Genomic DNA, 7,606 nt, shown 5'->3' with positions numbered 1-7,606 from the left:
TGAAAATAGTTAGTGAGTTCACAAGTTTATAAAATCGAGCTTGAAATAAGGCTTTTCGTAATTACAAGTGCATTGCTTTAATGATAAACAAAGTTGATTGCTATTAATGAATACAAGTTTATTGCTATAACGAGAAACAAGTTTGTATGTATATGAGCAAACAATGAGTCTCAACCAAACCTATGACTGAAGCCCTATCGAGATCTATGCTTATCGTTCCATATATGAATATGGTAGCATGCACTCCAACAATAGGCCACGTGAGGAGTTGTTAATTCCTAATAGCGCTATCCATAATGACCATTGGCTCAAAGAGTTAATGGTTAGAGATAAGGGAAGGGCCTTAGTACGATAAATTCTCATGTTCCGTGTTGCATAGATATACATAAAGAAATATAGCAATACAATAGCAATCATGTTTGATAATAATCAATTTTAAATACAACATGCAAACAATAGTTTTTCTGGACATGCTTTTCCACCCCAAAACATAAAAACCGAAAATCGGGGAGTGCGTGAATACTCACAATGGTTCGTGTAGGCACAAGTAGTACTTCGGAATGCACCAACGTCTTACTATCGGGATCCTACGACATCAAACACACACTAGTGAGTTTCCATGTCGAAATCTAATGCTAATATACTAAACTCTACATATAGTGAAATGCCAATTTATGTTTTAGTATTGGATTTTATATTAATTGGATACACTTTTTCTGAAATAATGAAATTCTACAAGTCGTGCGATTAATTACAACTTTGGAATATAAATTTTCCAAATTTTTAAGTCTTTATAACAACATAAATTCACGAAAAATAGCATTCAAAGGATAAAAATTCTCAAACTTTTTATTTAACTGATATTACACAATACTAAGTTGGGAAAAATATAAAAATGGATTTCCAAGCTGTTTAATTATATTTTATGATTTTTGAGCATTTATTCCAATACAAATTGAAAAAAATAGAAAACAGTTTCCAAAATTACCCAAACTTTTTATTTAACCGTTATTATACGTAACTAAGCTGGGAAAAATATAAAAGATATTTTTCAGTGGGTATTTCTATTTTTCCTTGTTTTATTCCTTTAAATAATCATTAATTGAAGAAATAATATTAAACAGTTAAAATAAATTACCAAAAATTTTTGTAACATCATTTACAGTATAAATAACATGGGAAAAATACCAGATGAGAAAAATAGTTTACAATGGAGAAAAATCCTCAAATTTTTTATGTAACCTCCTAATATACAACATGATGTTTTGGTAAATTGTCATGAATTTTGGATAATCAGAACTATTGTTCCTATTTTTAGACCATTATAATTACCAAAAATTGGGTAAAATACTAAGGCATGATGAAAAATGTTCAAATTATTTTTCTGAGTCACCCATCATAGGTAAGGTATGTGAAAATTGCTAGATACAATTTTTCACCCTCTCGAAAGTGGTTTTGTGATTTATTATATCCTAAAAAAAGAAAATCGGAAATCATACCAAACAGCAACACAAATTGATGAAATTTAGTGAGGGGTCTTTATTCACCATAAGGGTCATCCATGAATTTATTCCGGATTTATTGACCTCTGGAAGTATTTTATGTGATTTATGCCCTTGGTTTCTAGCAATAATTTTAATAAATCAAAGAAATAATAAAATCTTTTGGTATTTTACAGATTATCACATGCATGTGAGGGCTTTCAAAAAGAAAAATATTCAAAATTTATTCAGAAGGGAAATAGGGGTATTGGACCCAAACAAGTTAAGAAATGTTGCATGCAATGGTGCAAGAGATGTAAATGTGGCTGAAGTTCATGAATTTGTGTAGCCCATTCAATGGGGTTTTAAGCCACAAAATTTCAGCCATCATTCACTGGATATGTTAAGTTTTTAAAGTATTGTTCCACAGATTTATGGTTGGGTTTAAGGGCATTGATCATGCAAGGCAAAAATGGTGATCACAGAAAAAGAGCTGCTTGCGCAACGATTTTGTAAAAATTGCCAAAAATCGGAAATTTAATATTTTACAGTGAAACCAGCTGGGTTTGAAAGCTAGCTCATGGAACTATCCAATACAAAAAGAATATCATGATTTGGTTAAGTAATGACCGAGTTATGGTCGTTCAAAGTTGAACAAAGTAATCTGGCAGATTGCATGTTTGCTTTGTGTGCATTCTTAGGATATTTTGACAAGAACATCATGCATGCCTTTGTTAAGGTCCGATTTCTAGCACATGCATGGAGTGAATGAGAATCCAAGATGTACTAGAAATGGTTTAAATGCTTTTGATCATGCAAGAACACAAAAGAAATGGAGAAGAAGATGTAATACTCGGTTTTGAAGTCACATGAACATATGTGCATCTTTTTCACTCCTTGCATGGGTTTGATCCTGGATTTTCACCATCTCAAACACATGCATTGTGTTATGGTGAGAATCTACAAAACACAAGGGAAAAATAAGGATTTCTAGCCATGGAAAGGCATAGAATCCGAAAAGAAGAGAAAACTATGAAGAAGAGGAAGTAAAATCATGAAACTATGATAGAGGATTGTGTTGTTTACCTTGGTTTTGATCTTGAGAGAAGCAAGAACACTTCAAGGTCTCCTAAATCTCGAAATTATGTCAGAGAAAGGGAGGATTTTCGTGGGTTAGAGAGATAGGAAGAGAGTTTGTGAGTTAGGAGGGTGGAGTGTGAGAGAGTGAAGAGAGAAGAGGAAGTGTGAGGGAATGAGCTTAATGGTTGAGTTTTGGGAAGAGCGAGGACATGAGGAGAGGGGATGGCTGGATTTTTGAGGCATTAAAGCCTCCTCTCTCCTCAATTCAAATTTTATAAAAATCCCTTCTTAATTTTTATAAAAATCTAATTTTTATAAAAGTGATTCTTTAAGCAATTTTTGATTTATTTAAAAATCTTGTTTTCAACTAATAAATTATGATTAATGCATGATAATTTATATTTCTCTTTCATTGGTATAGTCCATAATTTGATTAATAAAAATTTGATATTAGAAAGTTTATAGCCGAATTTTATAACGTTTTTAAGCTTTATGATTTATAAATTTGGATTTTTGGCTCTTTAGGGTTTTTGGAATATTGTTTGATATTCATCATCGTAATGAAGTATAATTTGAATATTTTAATTTATTTTTAGGGTTTTATACCCTTTTTCAATTATAACAAAGCTTGAAGTTTCATTCTAATTATAGCATTGGCATTTCCTATTGTAGTTAAGCAACTTACTAAAATCGAAAGTGTCAAGTATATTAGTCCTAGGTCTTTGTTGGATCCTAGTTTATGTAAGATTTTGACCTAATTTATACTACTAGGCCATGGCATGTTGTGCATGAATGGTTTTTATAAAGATGCATGAGTCCGAGAATGACCTGAATTGACAGTTGTCACAGTATCCCCCACTTTAAAAGAATTTCGTCCCGAAATTCATTCTATGTCATCGCTTGTCATCGCATGGGAAAAGTTGTGGATACTTTTCCATCATGAAGTCCTCACGCTCCCAGGTGTACTCTGACCCGCGTTTTGAGTTCCATCTAACTTTCACAATGGGGATCTTACTCCCCTTAAGTTGGTTTACCTCCCCGTCAAGGATTTCTATCGGTTCCTCAACGAAGTTTAGCTTATCATTGATCTTAATTTCCTCCAGGGGTACTATCAATGCTTCGTCGGCTAGACATTTCTTAAGGTTGGAGACATGGAATGTGTCGTGAATGGAGCTTAACTCTTGGGGCAACTGGAGTTTATAAGCTGCCGGACCAATCCTGTCAATAATTTCGAAGGGTCCAACATATCTCGGGCTTAGTTTTCCTTTCTTACCAAAACGTACAAGCCCTTTCGAAGGCGACACTTTTAAAAGTACCTTGTCTCCTACTTGGAATTCTAATGGTTTTCGACGATTATCCGCTTTCCTGGATAAGTTCGAGTCTAGTCAACTGTTTGTCTCCGATTTCTGTCCAACATAAGGGCGAACGACACTTGCGTCCATACGATGCTTCATATGGAGCACATTGGATACTCGTGTGATAACTGTTATTGTAGGAAAACTCAATTAGAGGCAAATAAGTATCCCAATTTCCTTTGAACTCGATGACACACGCTCGTAGCATGTCTTCCAATGTTTGTATTGTTCTCTCTGTTTTCCCATCTGTCTGAGGGTGGTAAGTTGTGCTCAAATCTATCTTCGTTCCTAGTACCTTCTGTAACATCCACCAAAATCGAGATGTGAAACGACTATCTCTATCAGAAATGATAGATAGGGGTACACCATGCAGAGAAACAATTTTGTCGATGTAGATTTGGGCCAATTTTTCCATCTTGAAATCTTCCCGAATGGGGAGAAAATGAGCAGATTTTGTCAGTCGATCCAGTATGACCCAAATTGAGTCGTGACCTTTAGCAATTCTAGGAAGTTTGGTAATGAAATCCATAGATATTTGCTCCCATTTCCATTGGGGGATTTCAGGCTGTTGCAACAAGCCGAATGGTTTTTGATGTTCAGCCTTGACTATTGATCATGTCAAACATTTCCCGACATACAAGGCAATATCCTTTTTCATTCCAGACCACCAATAGTAGTCTTTAAGATCCTTGTACATCTTATCCGCTCCAGGGTGGATTGAATATTTAGATCGATGAGACTCCTCTAGTACCATGTCTCTGTTTTCCCATCTGTCTGAGGGTGGTAAGTTGTGCTCAAATCTATCTTCGTTCCTAGTACCTTCTGTAACATCCACCAAAATCGAGATGTGAAACGACTATCTCTATCAGAAATGATAGATAGGGGTACACCATGCAGAGAAACAATTTTGTCGATGTAGATTTGGGCCAATTTTTCCATCTTGAAATCTTCCCGAATGGGGAGAAAATGAGCAGATTTTGTCAGTCGATCCAGTATGACCCAAATTGAGTCGTGACCTTTAGCAATTCTAGGAAGTTTGGTAATGAAATCCATAGATATTTGCTCCCATTTCCATTGGGGGATTTCAGGCTGTTGCAACAAGCCGAATGGTTTTTGATGTTCAGCCTTGACTATTGATCATGTCAAACATTTCCCGACATACAAGGCAATATCCTTTTTCATTCCAGACCACCAATAGTAGTCTTTAAGATCCTTGTACATCTTATCCGCTCCAGGGTGGATTGAATATTTAGATCGATGAGACTCCTCTAGTACCATGTGTCTTAGATTGTTAACCCTTGGAATCCAGACTCTGTCCGTAAAATAACGAACTCCTGCAGGTTTGGTTTCAAATCTCTCTTCCAAACCATGTAAGGTCTCGCCTGGAAGATTTTCCTTGATTAACGCTTTCTCCTGGGCATCAATGATTTGAGATTTCAAGCTTGTCTGAATTACCATTCCCAAAGCTCTCACACGGGAAGGTTTCACTCTTTCTTTCCTACTAAGAGCGTCGGGTACTACGTTAGCCTTTCCTGGGTGATATCGAATCTCACAATCATAATCACTAAACAACTCTACCCATCTTCTCTGCCGCATGTTTAACATTTTCTGATCCAGAATATGTTGAAGGCTTTTGTGATCGGTATAAATGGTGCACTTGGTTCCGTACAAATAATGCCTCCATATCTTAAGAGCGAAAACTATTACTCCTAGTTCTAGATCATGGGTGGTGTAATTCTTCTCATGCGGTTTGAGTTGTCTGGAAGCATACGCAATGACCTTCTCTTTTTGCATTAACACACATCCTAACCCTTGATGAGACGCATCACAATACACCACGAAGTTCTCTGATCCTTCTGGTAAAGCCAGAATTGGTGCATTGCACAACTTGTTTTTCAGGATTTGAAACGCCTCTTCGTGTTTCTCTTCCCAGAGAAATTTTCTGTCCTTTTGGGTCAAAGATGTTAATGGTTGGGCAATCCTAGAGAAATTCTCAATGAAGCGTCTATAGTACCCAACTAATCCTAGGAACTATCGTATTTCTGTCGGGGTTTTGGGGGCTTCCCATTTGTTGATTGCCTCGATCTTAGCTGGATCTACATGAATTCATCTTTCGCCGATCACATGACCAAGAAAATGTACTTCCCGAATCCAAAATTCACACTTAGTGAACTTGGCATACAATTTCTGCTCCTTCAACAGCTCCAACACTAGCTTCAGATGTCTATTGTGATCTTCTTTGGTTTGCGAGTAAACAAGTATGTCATCGATAAATACTATTACAAACTTGTCTAGGTATGGTCTACAGACCCTATTCATCAAATCCATGAAAACAACGGGTGCGTTCGTTAGTCCAAAAGGCATGACTAAGAACTCATAATGTCCATAACGGGTTCTAAATGCTGTTTTGTGAATGTCCCCTTCGTGAATTCTTAGTTGATGATACCCTAGCCGAAGGTCGATCTTTGAGAAATAGGAAGCACCCTGCAACTGATCGAACAAGTCATCTATTAGAGGGATGGGATATCGATTCTTGATTGTCAACTTGTTCAGTTCTATGTAATCAATGCACATTCAGAACGAACCATCTTTCTTTTTGACGAATAACACTGGGGCTCCCCAAGGTGAAGAACTTGGTTGAATAAACCCTTTGTCTAGAAGTTATTGAAGTTGTCTGGATAGTTCTTGCATCTCGGATGGTGCTTGGCGATATGGTGCTTTTGCTACCGGTTCCGCTCCGGGAATTAAGTCTATCCGAAATTCGACCTATCTATAAGGGGGTAGACCGGGTAATTCCTCCGGAAATACTTCGGGATAATTTTGAACCACCGGAATCTCCTTGAGTTGCTTAGCTTTAGGTTCTCTTTCTATCACGTGGGCCATGAATGCAATACAATTCTTCTTCAGGTACTTGTGAATCTTCATGCTTGATACTATGTTTAAACTTCTTCCTGGCTTCTCACCATGTATGATAAGGGTTTCTCCATTAGGGAGAGGCACTCTAATGACATTCTCGTAACAACCAATGTCTGCTCTATTTTTGGATAACCAATCCATCCCTACTATCACATCAAAACTACCTAGCTCTATAGAAATTAGGTTAATTCTAAAGAGTTTATCAACTAAATCCAGAGTACAACGAGGAATTATATCATTAGCCCTAATTTCATACCCATCAGCAAGTTCAATAGCATAAGCATTCCTCATCTTTCTCGATTTCAAGCCAATTAACGGTCTAAATGCTAAAGAAACAAAACTCCTATCTGCTCCCGCATCGAATATTACTGATGCAAAATGGTTGTTTAGGAGAAACGTACCTGTTATCACTTCAGGGTTATGACGAGCTTCTTCTGCACCAATCACAAAGGCTACACCTCTTGGCCGTCCAACTTGATTTCCTTGGAAGTTTTGCGTGGCTTGACCTTGTCCATTGTTACCAGGCCCTTTGTTTAGTTTGGGACATGTTCTGCGGAGATGATCAGTACTCGTGCACTCGTAACATGCCCTTTTTCCCTCCTTATTCAGCTTACAATACTTTGAGTAATGGCCTGTTTGCTTATAGTTTTGGCACACTGGGCAAGCTCCCTTGTGATGAAAGTTACACTTATTGCACTTCGGAAGCGGTCCTGAGTACTACTTTCTCTCATGCACTTCCATGACTCCCTGTTCCCGAGTTTTCACTGGTTCTTG

Source organism: Lactuca saligna, chromosome 5 (assembly GCF_052625555.1).
Source record: "Lactuca saligna cultivar CGN05327 chromosome 5, ASM5262555v1, whole genome shotgun sequence".
In the NCBI taxonomy this organism is placed as follows: domain Eukaryota; kingdom Viridiplantae; phylum Streptophyta; class Magnoliopsida; order Asterales; family Asteraceae; genus Lactuca; species Lactuca saligna.
The sequence above is the reverse complement of the archived record's forward strand: the minus strand, read 5'-3'. Positions refer to the sequence as shown.